We start from the raw sequence: 20,576 nt of genomic DNA, 5'->3' as shown, positions 1-20,576 counted from the left end.
CACCACAGATAAACTCTCCTCTCCAACTGAATAACCGTGGCCTGTCATCTCACTAACCTGCCTTCCTCAAATTGAAAGTCAAAAGCATTCTTCTTCCTCTTATCAGAATATTACTTTTCTAGATCCAGGTCAAGTTCTACCTTGCTGCCCCAGTTCACTCTGAATTCCTATCACACTTACTGTAACTAAATGCTATTCAGAACTCAGGAGCCAACAATTAGCTAAAATATCTTTCCTACATCTCTCATACCCCCTTTTTAAAGATTTTATGTATCTGAGTGTTTGCCTGCATGTATATATATGCACGGCATGTGTGCCTGGTGCTAGGAGGCCAGAAGAAGGTGTAAGATCTCCTGGAATTAAAGTTTTGGACAGTTGTTAGTTGCCATGTAGGTGCTGGGAACTAAAACCCAGTCCTTTGTAAGTGCTCTTAACTGTTGAGCCATCTCCCAACCTTTCACATATCCTTTTGATGGAGATAATGACACCTAGGATAAGTGCTTAAGAAAAAAAATTTATAAAGCCAGGGCTGGAGAGATGGCTCAGCAGTCAGGCTTGGCAGTAGGCACCTTTATCTACTGAACCATTCATTTCATGGACTCTGTTGCACATACTTTCACAAAATAATGCCACTTCAGAAATCAATCCCAAGAGATCTGATCAGCATATAAAGATTTATGTACAAGAATGCCCATGGCAGGATAATTTATAGATAAAACTAGAGAATAAAGTTTAATTACAGGGTTGGTTAAATGAAGTATTATGTATGGAGACTAAGGATGTAGCTCAGTTAGTAGAGTATTTGGCTAGCATGAACAAAGCCCTGGGTTCTATTCTGAGAACCACATAAACCAGACATGATGACACATGCCTATACTCCCAGCACTTGAGAGTTAGAGATAAAAGGATCAAAAGTTCAAAGTTATTCTTGGCTACACAGCATGTTTCAAGCCAGTTTACACCACATGAGACCCTGTCTGAAAAACAAACAAAACCAAACTAACTTAAAAAAAATAAGCAAACAAAACCACCCTAACTAAACAAAACACTAACGTATTATGTATCTGTACAACAGATGTCTATGATTATTTGTGGTTTGTCTGTGTATATGTGTTGGGGAATATTATTTTCAGGTGTGTGACTTTTTATACTGTATTTGTTTAACTATGTGAAGCTGTGCTTCTTTGCCTGTCTGAAACACCTGATGGTCCTAATGAAGAACGGCCAGCCAATAGCGAGGCAGGAGCAAGGCCAGGTGGAACTGGCAGGCAGGCAGAGAAAATAAAGAGGAGACATGAGGAAGAGAAGGAAAGGAGGACATCAGGGGTCTGTCACCCAGTCAGACACAGAGTAAGAAGGCATGTAAGATATACAGAAGTAAGAAAAGATAGGCGAGTTAATTTATGTTAAGAAAAGCTAGCTAGCAACAAACTAAACTAAGACTGGGTATTCATAACTAAGAATAAGCCTCCTTGTGTGATTTATTTGGGAGCTGGGTGGTGGGCCCCTCAAAAAGACAAAAAACCAAAACTGTCACAGTATATATGAGTGTTCTGTGTGTGGTGCATGCGCCCGAGTGTGCATGTCTGAGCACCAGTGTGCATACAGAGAGATAGGGATGTCAGGTCTTGTTCTCTGTGACTCTGCTTTCCTTCAAACAGTGTCTCTCATTGAATCAGGAAATCACTGTTTTCCTTAGGCTGACAAGCTAGTGAGTTCCCAAGATCTACTGTCTCCACTTCCCAATGATGGAGTTACAGGCAACTGTAGCCATGTGCAGTTTTTCGTTTGTTTGTTTTTGTTTTTTAATATGAGTTCTGGGGATTTGAACTCGGGTCCTCACACTTGCCCAGGAAACGTTCTTCCCACCAAACCATCTCCTCAACCCTATTGTTTATTGTTTTTTTCCATCTGAGATGGGATCTCATGTAAACCAGCCTGGCCTGTATAGTTAATGCTGGGTTTGAACTCTTCCTCCTGCCTCCATCTCTCAAGTGTTGAGCTTACAAGAGTGTGCCATTTATACTCTACTTTCTATGGAGTTACTTAAAATATCATGTTTTCACCAACATGGGGAAAATACTGATTTCTTTTTTTGAGATTTAATTTTATTTAAATCTATGTATTTATTTAATTTATTTAAATGATTTATTTAAATTGTTTATTTGGTTTTTTGAGACACGAATTTCTCTGTATAACAGCCCTGGCTGTCCTGGAACTAGCCCTGTAGATCAGATTATCACCACTACTTAAGGAGTGACAAAATAGCTGATAATTGGTTTAACTAAATTCTCAGCCTGTTTTTTGTTTGCTTGTTTGCTTGCTTGTTTACATGCAGTCCATGCTGGCTTTGAACTTACTATGTAGCCAAGGATGCTGTTGAACTCCTAATCTGCCTGCCCCTATACTTCATTTACAGGCATTCATCACCATACCCAATTTATGTGGTGCTAGAGACCAACCCCAGAACTTCTGGCATGCCAGGCAAGCACTCTGAGCTACACACCCAAATATCTTCTTCATAGTATTTCCAGAAATTTCTAAAATAACTTATATTCACTCTCACTAAAGGAAGTTTCTCACCTCTGCAGAATTGGCTTCCATAAACAGTGACAGGATGGATGACCATGAGTCAAGTCATCACTAAAACAACTTATATTCCAGAGGTTAAACATCACTGTCATCCTAGTGCTTTGTCATCTCTGATCAAAAGATTTGAGTACAGGGGTACACTGAGACCATCATTTACTATGCCTTTGTGTTGACAGGGTTTCAACTTATTCAGTTTTCATAGCCATTTCACTTCAAATGCTAACCTGTACTACCATATCTTTTTAAAAAAGAATCATTTTATGTACTTATGTGTGTCTGAATGTACGCATACATGTATGTGTGTTTGTATACATCTATGTACATGTGAAGGTCAGAAAAGGGAGTTGGGTTCCCTCAAAGCTGGAGTTAAGGTGTCTGTGGGATGCCTAGCTTGTTACATGGGGACTGGGAGATCTAAACTTCAGTTCTCATAACTGTGCTTCAAACCCTTTTAACCACTAAGCCATCTCTTCTGCCCCTACTCCCATTTTCCTTTTGGAACTTTCTCCACTTCTCATATACTAGCTTCTGAATTCTTCTGTCTCTATTCCCTATCCCTTTAATCAGAGAAAAAGAAGAATCAAGATGAAGAAAAAAAAAGTATAAAAGCTACAAGTGAAGAATTAACTGGGGATACTAGAAGTACAGGAATAAAGACAGTACATACCAGGTATGGTGACCAAAGAGAAACACTACATTACACAAAAGAGGCAAGGACATATGACAGACAGCCTAACACATCAAAATTGACTGTAGATATTACCATTTTTATAAATCTTGGTGAATCAATTTTATACAGGCCCGCTCCTTCTGACTGTTTTATAACCGCTAGCAGACTCCCCATTCATCCAAGTTCAGCATTCCAAAGCTATCCTCAATTCCTTGCTCACTGTCCACCTCCACTGAATACAGTTCCACAGGTCCTCAGATCTCCAACCTACTTTCTACCCTCTTCAGCCAACACAGTCTTCATTCACACAAGCACCACTTCTTGTTCAGATCAACTGCAAGAGGCTAACTAGTTCCCACACACGCAGATCTCTCTCCATCAAATTTATAATGTATAATGTCATTTAGACATTTTAAAGACCATCAATAAGCAGATGGTGCACAAATGTATTACCTTTAAGATATAATTTTATTAGAAGTCCCACTTGTATATCTGCCTACTTAACATATTTATACTTAGCCTCATTCACATTCCAAATTTGACATGTCTAAAACTGAACTCCTAGTTTTTGATCTTCCCTCCAAATCCCACACCTACTCCCATTCCTCTTTATCTCTCACCCTCATCTCAGTAAGTGACACCTCTACCCATCCAGTTGCTTGAGCCAGAAACTTGGAATCATTCATGACACTTTCCTTTCCCTCAACCTCCACATTCCATCTATAATTAAATGGATTCCATTTTGACATACTTCTCAAACACAGACACTTCTCTCCCTCTCCTCTGCCACAGTCCCACCTGCAAAGATTCCTATTTAGTGGTACAGGTACAGTCCAGGAATTAGGACCCTTGCAAGCTTCCTAAGTGTGCTATCTTAACAAACAGCTAGCTATAGGAACTAGACCTCACTAGCCTCTTACTTCATTTCTTTGTCTCTTGCTCACTTAATTCTGTTGGTCTCCTTGCTACATCTTTGAACATACCAGACACAAGCATGCCTCATAGCTTTTGCCCCTGTTTTTCTCTTTGACCTCCAATAGACATTTTCTTAAAACTTATCTTAACAGTGATTTCAAGAAGCCTTCTCTAACTAGACCTGGGATTACAACCCAATACTTTCCATCCCTTCTCCATCTCTATAGTTTTACCCCTGGCTTCTTCTGCCTGAATTTCTCTTCTATGCCAATCAAAGTTCTACACTTTATTCTTAAGACCTACATGGTGGAAGGAGAGAACCGAACCACCTCCCTTGAAAACTGTATCTGAATTCTACACACATGTGCAAACATAAATAAAAATTTACTTTAAAAATTTCAATGTTTGAAAAAATATTCAATTGTATACTGTAATACATAAATGACATATTATTAAAATAGTTTATACCAAGATTATAACATGCTTGACAGAATATCTAGCTGAAAAGTTTAATCCCTTAAAGTCTGGTGTTTGAAAATGCTAATTCCTGGAATGTATTTCTAATCAAGAAATCTAAAACATTTTATGCTCGTTTAAAATATATCATTCATTTTGATATCATGTTAAGCAACTCCAAGTGACTATACTAGCAATCCAGTAAGAGTACACTATGAAGGCCAGGTGGTGATGGCATACACCTTTAATTCCAATACTTGGGAGGCAGAGGCAGGTGGGATCTCTGTCAATTCGAGGCCACCTGGTTTACAGAGCGAGTTCTAGGACAGGCTCAAAAGTTACACAGAGAAATTCTGTCTTAAAAAAAAAACCCAAACAAAACAAAATTTGGGGGCTGGAGAGATGGGTACATGGTTAAAAGCACTAGCTGCTCTTCCAGAGGTCCTGAATTCAACTCCCAGCAACCACATGGTGGCTCACAATCATCCATAATGAGATCTGGTGCCCTCTTCTGGCCTGAAGACAGAACACTGTATATATAATAAATAAATAAATCTTAAAAAAAAAAAGATTACACTATGAAGCACTTGTATCTTCTCATAAAGTTGCAGTTCTCAAAGTGTGGTGTGTCAAGGCCTGGCAGGTCCTTTCAAAAGGTCTCAAAGTCATAATTATTTCAAGAAGAAAGAAGTTATTTAGCTTTATGAATATGTTGACTTGTTCTGATTACACAAAGTAATAATGAGTAAAAACTGTTGTGTCTATAATAAAGCAATGTAAATGGCTTTAAACTAGTATTAATCTTTGAGATGCTGTCCCCTGATGAATTAGAAGTAAAGTCAACTGCACTAAGAATGTTTCTTTGGTTTTTTTGAGATGGGGTCTCATGCAACCCATGCTGACTTTGAATTAAACTCCAGATCCTCTTCCTCCACCACCCAAATACTAGGATTACAGATGTGGGCCACCCTGCCTGACTCAAAAATGTTCTTGTTGAAGTAATAAAAATAAACCCATGAATATTTTGTGAACAGAAACAGGAGGTAAGCATAAAGCACTTCTCAGTATCCTCGAGCACAATGGTTTCGAGGAAAAGCACTTGTGACTGGGTTTTAAGCTCAACTAGCTTCTTTTTTCATAAAACACTACTTTTTCTTGGAAAAAGAACAAACTGGTTTTTCAGGCATAAATATCTAGCAGACATTTTCTTTAAAATGAAGTAAGTCTGTCACATTAAGGAAAACAACTGACAGTATTTGTTGCCAGTGATAAAATCTGAGTGTTTAATGAAAAAAATTACAATTTTGGATAATTGTAGATGCTTGACAGCTTCCCAACATGATTTTTTTTTATGAAAAGGGTGATGATCATAAGTGTTTTTTGAAAACGATGAAATGATTTAGAAGATCTGCTGAATTCAATGAGTCAATAATTTTCCAAATGACCAGTGGTTGACAATACTGGTCAAATCCATTCACATGTACACTTGCTCCAGGTACTCAGGAAGACTGGAGAATCAATGGAACGAAAGTTTGGAGCCAGTTTGGGCAACACAGGAAGATTCTCTCTATAATCCGTTCAAATGCAAGACATATCAACACATGTCAATATAATTACTGGCATCAATATAATTCCAGATCAACACTGCAAACTAACTTACAAGGAAACTAACATTTGTCAAGTTTTATTATAATATCAAATGTATGTGATTGTCTGAAATGGCTATAAAATACTTCTCCTTTTTCTAACTGTCCTTTGAGACTACATTTCAATCAAAATTATCACAGATTGAATATAGAAGCAGAGGGCCAGCAACATGGCTCACTTGGTGAAAGTACTTGACCAGAAGGCCTGACAACTTTGCGTTTGATCCCTGGAATCTATGTAAAAGGAGCCCAATGGGTGGCAGACATCGGTAATCCTAGTACTGTGATGGGGACATGGGAGAACCTCCAAGTACTATCATCCAGAGGCTTAGAAGCTGTTTAAACTTAACACTACAGGAACAAAAAAAACAAAAAAAATCAAAGACTATAGACCCAGAATGAAAATTTAGCTTAGCTGTCTTCTATTAAGCTAGACATTTAACATTTAAGGGACTTAGAAAAATGTAAAAAATGCCAACCTCACTAATTTGTCAACTTTTTTTTTTAATGTTATTAAAAAAAAAAAAAGCTGGGCAGTGGTAGCCATTGCCTTTAATCCCAGCATTCAAGAGGCAGGGGAAATCTCTGTGAGTTAAGGCCAGCCTGATCTACAGGGTGAGTTCTAGGACAGCCAGGGCTACATAGAAAAACCCTGTCTCAAAATAATAAATATAATAAGAATACTATTTAGTTTAATATGAGATGGAGGAGTTTGGTTTGTTTATTTTGAGACAGGGTCTCACTATATAGTCCTGGCTGACCTAGAACTCACAACATAGACAAGGCTCAAATTCAAGAGATTCACCTGCCTGAGCACTTGAATTAAAGGCATTTCTCACCATGCCTAGTGACATGAACTTTACTTTTTTAAAGAAAAAGAACATCCTTAAAATGTTTTTCTTTATGTTTTCTTCTCATTACTTGTATTTAGAGTGTTGTGTGCTGTGGCATGCAAAGTGGAAGTCAGAGGACAACTTACAGGCGTCAGTTCTCTTCTTCCACCATGGTGATGGTGAGCACCCCTACCTGGTGAGCCACCTCTCCAGCAGTGCATTCTGCGTTCTAATTCGGTAATGGCCAATAAGTACAACCCACACTTAATAAGAAGAAAACAAAACTCGCTCTGTAGACCAGGCTGGCCTCGAATTTACAGAGATCTGCCTGCCTCTGCCTCCCAACTGCTGGGATTAAAGGTGTGTGCCTCCAACACCCAGCGTTGAAAACAAAACTCTTTAAAACACTCAGTAATTTTTAGGATTATAAGGAGTCCTGAGATGCCTCGTTTCTCAAAGAAAACCTTTCTCTAATTCTAGTCATTCCCCAAATTTCTATTTATATCAAACTTCCTCTTCCCCATAAACAACTGGAGTTGAACATGGGGCACATATGTGGCCCACGGGAAATCAAGCCTTGACTTGACCAAATCAGATCTCCCTTAGGAATCTGAATTAAGCCTCATGGAAACTAAAGTTTATTTATAGAGCGCCAAAGTCCACTAGTTTTTACTGCTGAAGTCCCGGCAACAGTCTTGGTTCCAGGACTTTCTGAAACCTGATTATTTAGTTTTTCCTGTACCATACAGCCAGCTACTAATGTTTTGATAACCTCTTTGTTTTACATATGTTCCATTTCCTCATGATAGAGATTTTAACTACTGGGCAGGGTGACTCACACTTGTAATCCTAGCATTTAGGAGGTTGAATTAGCAAGATTGGAAGCTAGTCTGAAATAAACTGAGATCATGCCTCAAAATTAACAAACAAACAAGATGAAGAGAAAGAAAGGAAGAAAGCCTTAACACCATCAAGTTAAATATCAGTGCCATTACCAAAACTGTTTTATTGGTGTCCTTATACAATCATAACAGGTCACTTTCCAAGTAAAGATCTGATCTCTATATAAAAATGAAAATCACACAAACAAAACTAAAAAGGGAATTGGAATTATAAACTCACTTAAAACAATCAGTTGCTTGATAAGGAAGGAAGGCTGAACTTTCTCCTGCCTTTGGAGGCCATGATATATCGCATGAACATACTTCACAGCAAATGACTACGTTAAAATGTACCAACTGACTAGACAGGGTTTTTCAAGGAGCTTGATGAACATAAAGAGGTACTAAGCCTTGCTTATCACATAAGAGCAAACACTTTAATGAAAGCAGTATAGTAACAGCACAAAACAGGTAAGCAGACCAATGGCACACAAAAGAAAATAGACAGATAACCCTCCTATACACAAACAAACAAACACAAATGACATTTTAACAAGAGTAGGGAAGAGATGGATTGTCTAAAACATGGGGCTGGGTCACTGGGTTATCCTCATGGAAAATTAGATCCATACTTTATATCATCCTTATAGAATAAAGAACGTTTATCTTTTCTACACTGAATATCAGAATCAACTGAAGGTAGAGACCTATATGTAAAAAGCAAAACTATAAAAGTACATAGGAGAAAGCAGGAATTAATTTTCCCCTAATATAAAAGAGAATTCCTTCTGTAAGACACACACGAAAGCTGGGCATTGGTGGCACACCCCTTTAATCCCAGCACTCGGGAGGCAGAGGCAGGCAGATCTCTGTGAGTTGGAGACCAGCCTGGTTTACAGAGCGGTTCCAGGACAGCCTCCAAAATAACACAGAGAAACCCTGTCTTGAAAAAACAAAAAACAAACAAACAAACAAACAAAAAACAGGCATATGTCTGCAATCCTTGTACTCAGGAGCCTGAAGAAGCAAGATCACAAGCTTGAAGCCAGCCTGGGTTATACTGCCAGCAAGACTGTTCCAAACAAACAAACAAACATCAAAAGGAGAACAAAATAAATCTGATTGTTGTAAAGTTTATGCTGGTCATGATGACTCATATTTGTAATCTAGAATCTAGCTCTTGGGAGACTAAGGAAGGAAAGTGATGAGTTTCAAGCCAACCTGGGCTACAGAGTACAACTATGTCTCAAAAACAAATCTTGGGGACTGGAGAGATGGCTCGGCAGTTAATGCAGTTAAGAGCACATACTGCTCTTCCAGAAAACCAGAGTTCAGTTCCCACATTACGTGGCTCAAAACCACCTGTAACTCCAGCTCCAAGGGATCTGACACCCTCTTCTGGCCTCCATGGGCACCTGCATATTCATAGCATACAGACACATACACATAAACAAAATTATAGTGAATCTCTTTAAGAAGTTAAAAATAAATAAAACTTGAATCTTAGCTTCAGTAAAAGATAAAGCTAAAAAAAGGATTCAACAACACCCGTTAGGATGCCACTACCAAGAAGAAAAAAACTTGTTGGTAAGGATATGGAGAACTTGGAACGTCTGTGTACTGTTGAAGGGAATGTAAAACGGTACAGGCACCATGGAAAATGGAATAAGGGAGCTTGAAAAAATTAAAAATAGAATTACCATATGATCTAGCAATTCTAACTCTAGATATATACACTAAAAGATTGAAAGCAGCATTTTAAAGAGAAGTTTGTATACCTATTATCAGAGCATTTCTAAGTTAGATTCTGAAAATCAATGTAACAATGGCAGGCACAGGCTGGAGAAATAAATGGCTCAGCTGTTAAAAACACTAGCTGCTCTTTAAAGAACCAGTGTTTGGGTCCCAGCACCCACATGGCAACCTGCAACTACCTGTAATTTCTGCTCCAGGTGATCCAACACCCTCTTCAGACATACATGGTACACACACATACTTGCAGGCAAACACTCATAACCATAAACTAAAAATAAATAAAACTTTTAAATAAAAGATTTTTTAAAAAAGGCTGGTCACATGGCTCAGGCTTATAATCCAATGCTGGGGAGACAAAAGGATCCCTGGGGCAGCTTGCTGGCCAGCCAGTCTACACCAACTGCTAAACTCCAGGTCAGTAAGAGACTTTGTCTCAAGGAAGGTAGTCAGTGTGCCTAGGAATGATAACCAAAGTTGTCCTTTGGCCTCCACACACATAGATACACATAAAAAAGATTTTTGTATAACTGGGTGAAGGTATATGAGTGACATTATTCCTTATACTCTTCTGCATGTTTAAAGTATTGTATATTTAAGATGATTATTTTGGGGGTAGTGAATGTGGGTGCATGTGGAAGCAAAGGTCAACAACAGGTATCTTCCTCAATTGCTTCTCCTTGTTTTTTTGAGGCAGGGTCTTTGACTGAACTTGGAGTTCACTGATTTGGCTAGACTGGCTGGCCAGGAAGCCCCAAAATCCTCCTGTCTCTCTGCCTCCCAGCACTGGGATTATGGGAACAAGGTGCCATGGTGGCTTTTTAATGGGTGCTAGAGATTCCAATTCAGTCTACCAACCGAGTTCTCTCCAACCACTACTTTTTGTGCTTTTAAGGCAGGATCTCACCATGAAGCCCTGTCTGGCCTAGACCTCCATACATAGACCAGACTGGCCTTGAATTTGAGGCAATCCTGCTCTGCTGCCTCTACCTTCCTTCCAAGTACTGGAACCACAGGTGTATACCACTACAGCCAACTTCTAATTTAAAAAATAAGCCAGGCAATATAAATAATGTTCTATGTTGAAAAGCTTATTTTTATGTTTAGCAAACTTCTACATGGCTGTGTTTTTTATAATAATCAAATAAAAGAATATGTACATCTCAATTTAAGCATATAAATAATTACAAGTATATTTCCCTCTTAACGAATAAAAAAACAGATCTACAGATAGGAGAAATTAGAAGTTTTTGGAAAACTTGTGCAAGCCTTCTCTAAGGTATATGGTAATATTTTGTTTATGATCTAAAAATAAATCTTGCCTGAGGATCAGAGTGCAAAACTAGTCACAGTCATACAAGCTAGGCAGTGGTGACCTACCATTAATCCCAGCAGCCACACTAGTTAGTCATAGACGTCAGGCTGTGGTGGTGCACACCTTTAATCCCAGGACTCAGGAGACATGCAGACAGATCTCTGTTAGTTCAAGGCCACCTTGAGCTACACAAAATTGATCCAGTCTAAAAGAGAAACAGAGCTCACACCCTAACCCTAACCCAGCACTAGAGAGGAATATAAGGCGGGAAGAGACAGAGCTCATAGCAGTCTGAGAGTAGTCTGAAGCAATCTGAGGACAGGATCGCCCCTTCGATCTAAGCACTGGTAGAGGTGAGAACTCTCTAGTGGTTGACCATTTTGCTTCTCTGATCTTCAGCTTTAACCCCAATATCTGTCTCTGGGTTTTTATTATTCATGCTACAAAGGTAGCTGATGATGGCAGGAAATTTTCTGACAATAGCTTCTCAGGAACAAAGGTCTTTACATCAAGGAAGACTTTCCATTTGAGGTCTGTATCTAACTTCCCTAAGCTGCACAACCAACTTTGCTATACACAGAGAGCACCTAGGCAACTGCTGGTCAATTCTTTGGAAATGTGCCTAACAAATCTATGAGATGGCTCAGCTGGTAAAGGCACTTGCCACCAAGCCTGACAACTGGAGTTGCATACCAGGGACCCACATGTTAGAAAGAGAGAACCAACTCCTGCAGATTGCACTCCGACCTCCACACACGCATTTTAGAACGCACATGTACACGTTTACACACACTCAAATAAATAACTGTAATTTAAAAATAAATGTGACTGCCGGCGTTGGTGGTGCACACCTTTAATCCCAGTACTCAGGAGGCAGAGGCAGGCGGATCTCTGTGAGTTCAAGGCCAGCCTGATCTACAGAGCGAGTTTTAGGACAGCCTCCAAAACAATACAGAGAAACCCTATCTCGAAAAACCAAAAAATAAATAAATAAATAAAAATAAATGTAACTATAGTAATAAGAATGATGACTTAAGCATTCCTTCAAAATTCTACTTTCAAAGTATTTTCCTGTAATGGAAATTTTACAAAAGTAAAAAAAGCAACCGGATCCAATTTATTAGCAAATGTGTCCACACAGCCTTTCAGAACAATTTTACCATGCTTGAAAACAAACACAAGAAACAGGTGTGCTTCCTCAAATACAGAAGCAGAATTTAATGTGGAACCAGTATTGTTATGAAACCAGATTGAGAATAAATAACCTTGTAAATATGACAAGATGGTAAAAAGAACTTGGAAAATGGATTTCAGATAAGTATCAGAATACTGTTATTGCCTGGTTTTGAGTAACGTGAAATTATTCAAAATATCACTGCATGGAAAGAGTCTATCTAATTAAACATTTTTTTCACTAAGGCAAGAATTAGTCTAGACCCCAAGGCCAGCTACAAAATGTGGTACTATTGTATCTCTTATTTGTGTCACAGTAGTGTGCCTTCATTAGTGTGACATAGCTGCAGAAAGTACTTGGATGAGCAGACATTTCTCCTGAGTCTACAGTACACAGTATCACAGGATGTAGCAATGTTCCAGACCCTGAGTTAAGACAACTGGGAATCAGAGGTCTTGGTTTGGCTGAAATTTTTCCCTAATTAATTGTCTTACTCCTTTTGAAAGATAAAAATCTAATGATAATGAAAAAATATGCTTTAACAGCAGAATCTTACATAACATTCTTGTAGAGCAATGTATGTGGAAAATTTAAAAGAAACACTTTAACCAAGGAAAAGGAAAGAAAAACAAATATGTACATATATACCCACAAAGGTTTCTTTTATATAACATTAGATCATGCTCCCTGTATAGCTGGCCGATGCCTTAAACCTCTAATCCTGCTTCTATATCCCAAGTGCTTGGACCATAGGTGTGAGCCAGGACACCCAGTTTATGTGGTGCCAGGAGTCAAATCCAAGGCTTCCTGCATGCTAGGCAAGCACTCTAAGAACTGAGCTACATCCTAGCCCTCATTTTGTATATTGCACCTCAGTAAAAAAGCAACATTGCGGCTGAGCGGTGGTGGCGCACGCCTTTAATCCCAGCACTGGGGAGGCAGAGGCAGGCAGATCTTTGTGAGTTCGAGACCAGCCTGGTCTACAGACAAGTTCCAGGACAGCCTCCAAAGCCACAGAGAAATCCTGTCTCGAGGAAAAAAAAAAGCAGCATTGCTCATATAAAAAAACCACTCCAGTATTTTCTATAGCCAACTTTATGTTCATATGGAAGTTACTAATATGTCCCTTGGGATACTAACTTTATTTTCAGGTAGAATATAGTAATGTGTCCTTTGGAACACTACCTATCTTTCACAAAGAATATTCAAGACAAAGAAGTTAAGAGTTCTAAAATCTAGATCCCAGCAATGTCACAGCACAGAAGTGAGTCAAACACTAGGTACACAGTCAAAATAAAGGCAACTTTGTTCTTTAATAATTTAGCTGCAGAGCCCCATAAAGGACAAGAACAACCTCATTTATGGAAAGGTAAGATACAGACAGGTAAAGTTGGGGGTTGGAGAGATGGCTGGGTTGACTAAGTACCTTGGATGCTCTTCCAGAGGACCCAAGTTCAATTCCCAGCACCCACTTAGCAGGGAATTCTCTCTTCTGGCCTCCCAAGACCCTGCATTCACATAGCGCACAGACATACATAAAGGCAAAACACCACACACATGAAATAAAAATAAAGGTTAAAGATTTTTAAAGAAAAAAAAAAAAAAGGCTGGGCAGTGGTGGCACAAGCCTTTAATCCCAGCACTCAGGAGGCAGAGGCAGACGGATCTCTGTGAGTTCAAGTTCAAGACCAGCCTGGTCTACAAGGACAGCCTCCAAAGTCACAGAGAAACCCTGTGTCAAAAAAAAAAAAAAAAAAAAAAAAAAAAAAAGAAAGAGAAAGAAAGAAAGGAAGGAAGGAAGAGAAAGGTAAAGTGAGGGCTGCACATCTGGGACAGAAAAAAATACAAAAAGAGAAACTTCTTGTGCCAGAAAGCAAGGATGCACTCATATGCTGAGCTGAGAGGGCTCCAGAGGCCACACAGGGAACATCTTGTGCATCATAAAAAATGTTGTAACCGCTGGTAAGACCAATACATTAAAACCTATGTGTGCAAGATGATACTAACAGAAAGAAAAAGAAACTATTCATTTGCTACCAGTAAAGATGATTATTTGAGCTATGGGATAAGCCAAGGTGAAGCACTTTTCTTGCTTCCCATGTTCCAGGCCTGTAATAAGTCCCAAGGACTGCCATTCATCTGTGGCCTTTCTACCTGCCTATTAATCATACTACCTCCTTACCCAGAAAATACTGAATGGAAAGATTCGTCTCAACTTTTTATAGAAATTGTAATTTATCAACCCATAAGGAAAAGTTTTGTAAAAAAAACAAAACAAAACAAAACAAAAAAACCACAAAAACTAGTCAAGGAAAAGAATGGCAGAATTTTAAAATCACCATTTTGCAACTACTGAATTAACTGACTAAGGTAAGAACCATTATCTGAGGAGAAGGGCTGCTGGGAAAACAACAGTGCAGTGCCAGAGTAAAACCTCTCTATAGTATCTGTTAATTATAAAGGGAGCAGATTTCACTGAAGAATCTGGGCTTCATTACCTTAAAACGCATAACCAAACCCCACATCATTAACAGAGGGCTCTGGTCCTATGCTTCCTAAAACTGTTTAACTGGAATCTAAACAAGTCATTAGGTCTCAATATCAGCCTGTACTGATAAAAGAACAAATTATTGAAACAAAAACAAAAACAAAAAAATCAGAATATTCCAAGAGATGATGTATCTTGGAACAGACATTCCTGGTCTCTTCAAAAAGCAAAAGCCACTAATCTTGAGTAGCTTCAAATGGTTCTGAGGCTAAAGAGACATGTTTGAAGGGGGAAAAAAAATATAAATAATGGCAGGTTTGGTAGTACTTGCCTTTGATTCCAGCACTTGAGAGGCAGAGGCAGGGGTTTCTCTATGAATTTGAGGCCTGCCTGGTCTATATGGTGAAGTCTAGTCCAGTCAGGACTACACAATGAGACTGTCTCAAGATATAAAATAAAATTTAAAATTACTCATAATTGACTTGTGACAAATACTATAAAAACAATTGAGTAAAACAATTTCAAGGAGATGCATCTAAAGGGTGAAATATATCTGCAATATACAAGAGTTTGTATATTACATATATCACATATAAATTTTAAAATACAATGGTCAGCAGTGGTGCATGCCTTTAATTCCAGCACTTGAGAGGCAGAGGCAGGCAGATCTCCAGGTTTGAGGTCAGCCTGCTCTACATAGTGAGTTCTGGGACAGCCAGCCAGGCTACACAGAAAAACCCTGTCTGGAAAAACAAAATTTAAACAATTAAATACAATTAAAATATGCACAACTGCAGTGATAGACAGAAGGGTAATACCTGTACCATCCTTTCTACTTTTCTATATATTTTAACTTTCATTTCAACAGTTGGGGAAAAAACAAAAACTTCAAAATATACTTCTTCCAGAAAACTTTCCAAAACAAACTTTCCTTCAATCCTTGATCACTCCTTTGCAGGTCTTCTCAACACAAGCATATTATTATTTACATTTATTTTCTAACTCTTATTATTTCATATATTCAGTACATCTGGTTTTCCAGTGATCAAAATATCCTTTAGGCACAGAATTCTTTTCATTCATCCTTTCTTTTTTTGGAGGGGGGCGTTGCTGGGGTGGGAGTCTCACTATAAAGTTCTGGCTGGCCTGGAACTAACTATGTAGATCAGGCTGGCCTTAAACCTACAGAGATCTGCCTGCCTCTACCTCCTAAGTACTGGGATTGAAGGTGTGCTCCAACATACCCAGCCTTTTCATTTCTTTACAGCTCACAGTAAGGTATTCTGCAATCAGAAGACTGCTAAGACCAACATTCTGGTGGAGATAATAGGCAGTACCTTAACAACTGTATTACATTTTCAACACAACACAAAGCAGCTTACTTTCTTTCAGCCATAGCTACAAAACATAAGCTTTTGGAATTCCGCAGAAAGAAACTAGAATCTGAGTGAAAAGGAAGAAAGTAGAATACAGGTCCTATTTGCCTTCCTAGTACTGTCATGGGTTTACTGTTCCCCAGGCATATGACTTCACTCTATAATTGCACTGTTCTTTGATTCAGGCATATTCTGTAATACCCTTGACAAACAGAGCAGTGACAGAATTCATCCACAACTCCTCAATGTAATGAAACTTATGAAGCTATATAATAAACTTAAAATCTCAGAGAAAACACTACTTAAGATTTATTTTTAAATTATGATAGTGTTGGTTAGGAAACGGGCAGATGAGTTGTTGGCAATAATATAAATTCATAAACCTCTGTGGAAAACAATTCAGCAATATTGCCAACATTAAAAATGCATACATCCATTGATCTGGCACATTCACAAAAAAATTAATCCAATAGACACCTAAGTACACATAAAAAATGAATTGTGGCTCTGGAAACCTACTGTTAAGTAAGAATTGACTAAATGATGATCTATCATATACAATGCAACCCTTTCCACTTTTTAAAAAAGAGATACTACATATACTATATGAAATGATCACCAAGATAAACTGAGTGAAAAGTAAAAAATGAATATAGTGTCTCACCATTTGTGAAAAACAGACAGACACCAAAGAATACGTAGGTGTATGTATCTGTAAAGGATACACTCTGAAAGAAGACGCTGCCTTTGAGAAGGATAACTTGATCGATAGGAGAAGAATGACAGGTTTTTCATTCTCACCTTGTACCTTTTGAATATTTTGTTCCACATTTATATTATCTTTTATCTTTTAAACAAATTTCTGCACCATTATGAATTAACAACTTATCTTAATCCTTAAAGGATATCCTGCTTTGGTACCATCAAAAATTTAAATAAGGCTTAAGTAAATTCAGAAAGTAAATGTTTCCAGATAAGAACAAAGCATCCTAGATGTAGAAAGCCTACTTAGAAGAAAAACAAGCACTACCTCAATAGTTTCACTTCTAGATTCTACGAGAGCCTGGTCCAAGTATGGAGGAAGGCCACGATAAGTATTCCCAAATACCAAACTAGCCAGTGCAATAATTCCTTTAAAAGGGTAGTCACCAAAATACAAAAGGACACCAACTGCCCTGATCCTCAATGTGGAGTTATCACAATAATTTATACTATTGAGGAGGGAACTGATTATCCAGTTCTTTCCCAACACAGGATGATACATGCTCCCTCAATCCCCAAACCCCTGTGCTTCCTCTATGTCATCCCTTGGCAACATGGCAACCGGAAACAGCACAACAGACGCTGAACCACATAAAGGCCAGTGTTAAATGAGGAAGTGAAAAGTGTATATATACTTTAAAGCCCAAGAACATAAGGTCCTAAAGTTAACATGGCAACCGAAGTAAGACTTGTGGGAATACCAAAGAAAGAATACAAAGGCAAGGGAATATCAAAATAAAGCTGATTTACGTCCCACTCCCAGGAGTCTAGTTGAGGCATAAGGTTAGTCAGACAACCAAAAACATAAAATTCTCCCCACCAAGCAACAATATGGCTATTCGTTTCCATACAATTCAGCAAACCTTTTTTGCTAGTAAAGAGTTTATCTTTGTGACCACAAGTTGTAGTGTACACAAAACACTCAGGTAAGCAGATCTCTATAACTCCAGTCTTGAGACCAGCCTGGTCTACATAGGAGTTCCAGGCCAGCCATGGCTACATGAGACCCTGACTGTCTCAAAATAAAAACCAACCCCTCCACCCCCACGGTAGAGGTAAGACAGAAGTTTATAAGAGTGACAATGCAGCAGCAAACTAAAGAACCAAGTATAGTCTGCAAACTGAAACTCCAAGTCCTAAGTCACTGAAATATTTTTATAAAGTTCCTCAGTTCAATCTCTTTGGAATTTGCCCCTAGGAAAGAATCGTCACTCTCATTATTTAAAATTAATACTTTTGGGCAAAATGTTCAATTGTTTCCGATTACTTATTTTCATATGGTCACAGAACATCAGTACTGTACAGCTAAACTGAAACACTATGGAAGAACTCTGACTCCCACCCCTACCATCACCACCCTCTGCAAAGAACCTAATAAACAGATCACACGAAGTTAAGAGGGCTGGATGAAGCGCCTGATCTCTTCATTTCCGTTCTGTAGTTGTTGTTACTCAAGCCTTAAACTGTGCGTGGCACTTATCCCTTTCTTAACTAATTCTATAAAGGCAACTCAGAATTTTACTAAAAAGGAATTCCCACTTTAGTTTCTTTTTTATGGTCCTTAGTCCTTCTTAACAAGGCTGTCAAAATCCCCTGCCAGAATAAATGAGTTGGACTTACTCCTAAATTTAGGGGAAGTTTGTAGTAAGGGATCAGCATGACGAACAGAGTGGTGGAAAGGGAAGTAATTCTAACTAGAAGTTGCAGTCAGTTTCAAAAGAAGGGTCAGCGTGGGACACGTTGGCTCTAGGAGGCGTTGGTAGCCTGGGAGTCTCTAGGGCAACGCCAGATGCGAATAGTGCTTTGTCCTTAAATCCCTCGCATAATTTAAATTCTCCCTCTCGCATCGGAGCGACAAGCTCACTATTGGGTAGCAAGTCTAGCATTGCCTAGGAAGAAGGCGGGCGCGTGGTCAAGGGGCTCTTTATCCCGCAGGTCCCTGCAACACAGCAATGCGCATGCGTCCTGAGGCAGCGAACAGGCACCCCGAGCTCCTTCACATTCGAGCATGCGCAGTCCTCCATCTCGCCGCAGGCGACAGCTCACTATTTGGCAAGGGGGATGGGGCTGGGGTATGATGGTGAGGGAGGCTGGAGGCAGGGGGCGCGTTTGTGTTTCCTGAATGCTTGAGATAGGAAGAACGGACGGCTGACTAGGCTCTGGCTTCCTCGGGCCATGAAACCAGGGTGTAGGAAATGGGGCAGAGAATAATACACGGGGGAAGTGTGTGTGTGTGTGGGGAGGGGGGGTCAGTCACTTCTCAAGGAAAGCCCCCGCACCCGACAGGCCAACCCCCTTCCTCGACTCTTGACACACACACTCACCTGAGAACGGCGGCGACAGCTGCTGGTCCCTGTCCCCCTGCGCTCGCCTCATACTGCCCGCAACATCCGGGACCTGCGGGACCGCCGATACACAAATACACACTCTCGGAGCGCGCACACACACACAAACACACACATACACACACACACACACATACACACCGACACACACACCGGCCCGGGCGTCCTGTCGTCAGCACGTCGACGCAGCGAGCGCGTACCCGCCGGGCCCCACCCCGCGCGGCCTCCTCCCCCGCCTTCCCGCCCCGCCCCGCCTCGCCCCGCCCCGTTCGGCCCCGCCCCGCTCAAGGTTCTCCAGCTCCTCCTCCTCTAAGACTCCGCCTACCTTCCTTAGTGCGCAAGCGTCGGGAGGCAGTACCGGAGCCCGGGGATTTGAGGGGAAGGCGGAGCCAGAGTGGAAAGAGGCGGGAACTCGGAGGGGGTCTCGTGCAGTGCGCGGATGATTGTGCTGAGGTGCGAGGCCGGAATGGAGGCGGCTGAGAGCCAGGGATCGAGTGGGCGGGGCAGCAACAGGCATTTCACAACTGAAACATAGATGCGCAATTTGTGGATTAAAGATGACTTTGCTCTTTCTTTTTTAGCCAGCTCTCAGTAAAAATGTTTTCTGGACTTTAGTGATTGCAAAAAAATCACTTTAGTGATTTTTAAAAAAAAGAACTTTTACATTTTGTTTTTGTTTGCTTTGTTTCTTGAGATAGGTTCTCACTATGTAGCACTGACTGACCTGGCACTCTCTTTATGGACAGGCTGGCCTGGAATTCATAGAGATCCATGTTCAACAAGTCTAGTGTCTAGCCTGCAAATGCTAACATTTATAGTTCTTTACTCTGGTGCTGTGTGGCACACATTTAACCCCAGCACTCGGGAGTTTTGTGAGCTTAAATCCAGCTTGATCTATATACAGACTAGCCAATATTACATGGTGAGGCCATGTCCCAAAAAACTAAATAAGTAAATTAGCATTTGAAAACAGCCATTCCTTCTGGGAAAGGTAGACAGGATGTGTGTATTAGCATGTGTGTGTGTGTGTGTGTATGTGTACATAGGTGTGTGTGAGAGAGAAACCAAATGAAGAGGAGGCTGATTCTGTGACAATTTATTGGCTAGGACACCTGGGTCCACAGTCTGTCTCATGTCTTAGCATCTTATGGGCCAAACAAGATTCCAGAATTGAGTAGATTTGTCTCAGAGCATCTTGGCCCTAAAAGAAAACAGTCATCTGTGTTGAAGTAGTGATGTCAGCAAGGGAATATTTGTTGTTACATTCTTTGCTTGCCTTAAATGCTAAGGAAAAAATTACTACATCAAACTCCTAAAATCTAAAGAAGACTCTGTCTCTCTTGCATACACAAGTAACACATGCACTTAGCA

At 39.8% G+C, this 20,576-nt stretch overlaps 1 protein-coding gene across 2 annotated transcripts in view; it reads right to left on the bottom strand.

Moving 5' to 3' along the window:
- Window positions 1-19,398, bottom strand: part of LOC101840016 (speckle type BTB/POZ protein) — a 77,622-nt gene extending 58,224 nt beyond the window's left edge. Inside the window, exon 1 of one of the 2 annotated variants that reach the window (XM_040749546.1) lies at window positions 19,185-19,398. The gene's annotated coding sequence lies outside the window, so the exon portion shown is untranslated. The remainder of the gene's footprint in view (window positions 1-19,184) is intronic. The other variant, XM_040749545.1, reaches the window with a different exon arrangement.
- Window positions 19,399-20,576: the final 1,178 nt, after the last annotated feature.

The sequence above is a fragment of the Mesocricetus auratus genome, unplaced genomic scaffold, assembly GCF_017639785.1.
Source record: "Mesocricetus auratus isolate SY011 unplaced genomic scaffold, BCM_Maur_2.0 Super-Scaffold_100007, whole genome shotgun sequence".
Classification (NCBI taxonomy): domain Eukaryota; kingdom Metazoa; phylum Chordata; class Mammalia; order Rodentia; family Cricetidae; genus Mesocricetus; species Mesocricetus auratus.
This window is presented reverse-complemented; position numbering and strand designations above follow the sequence as displayed.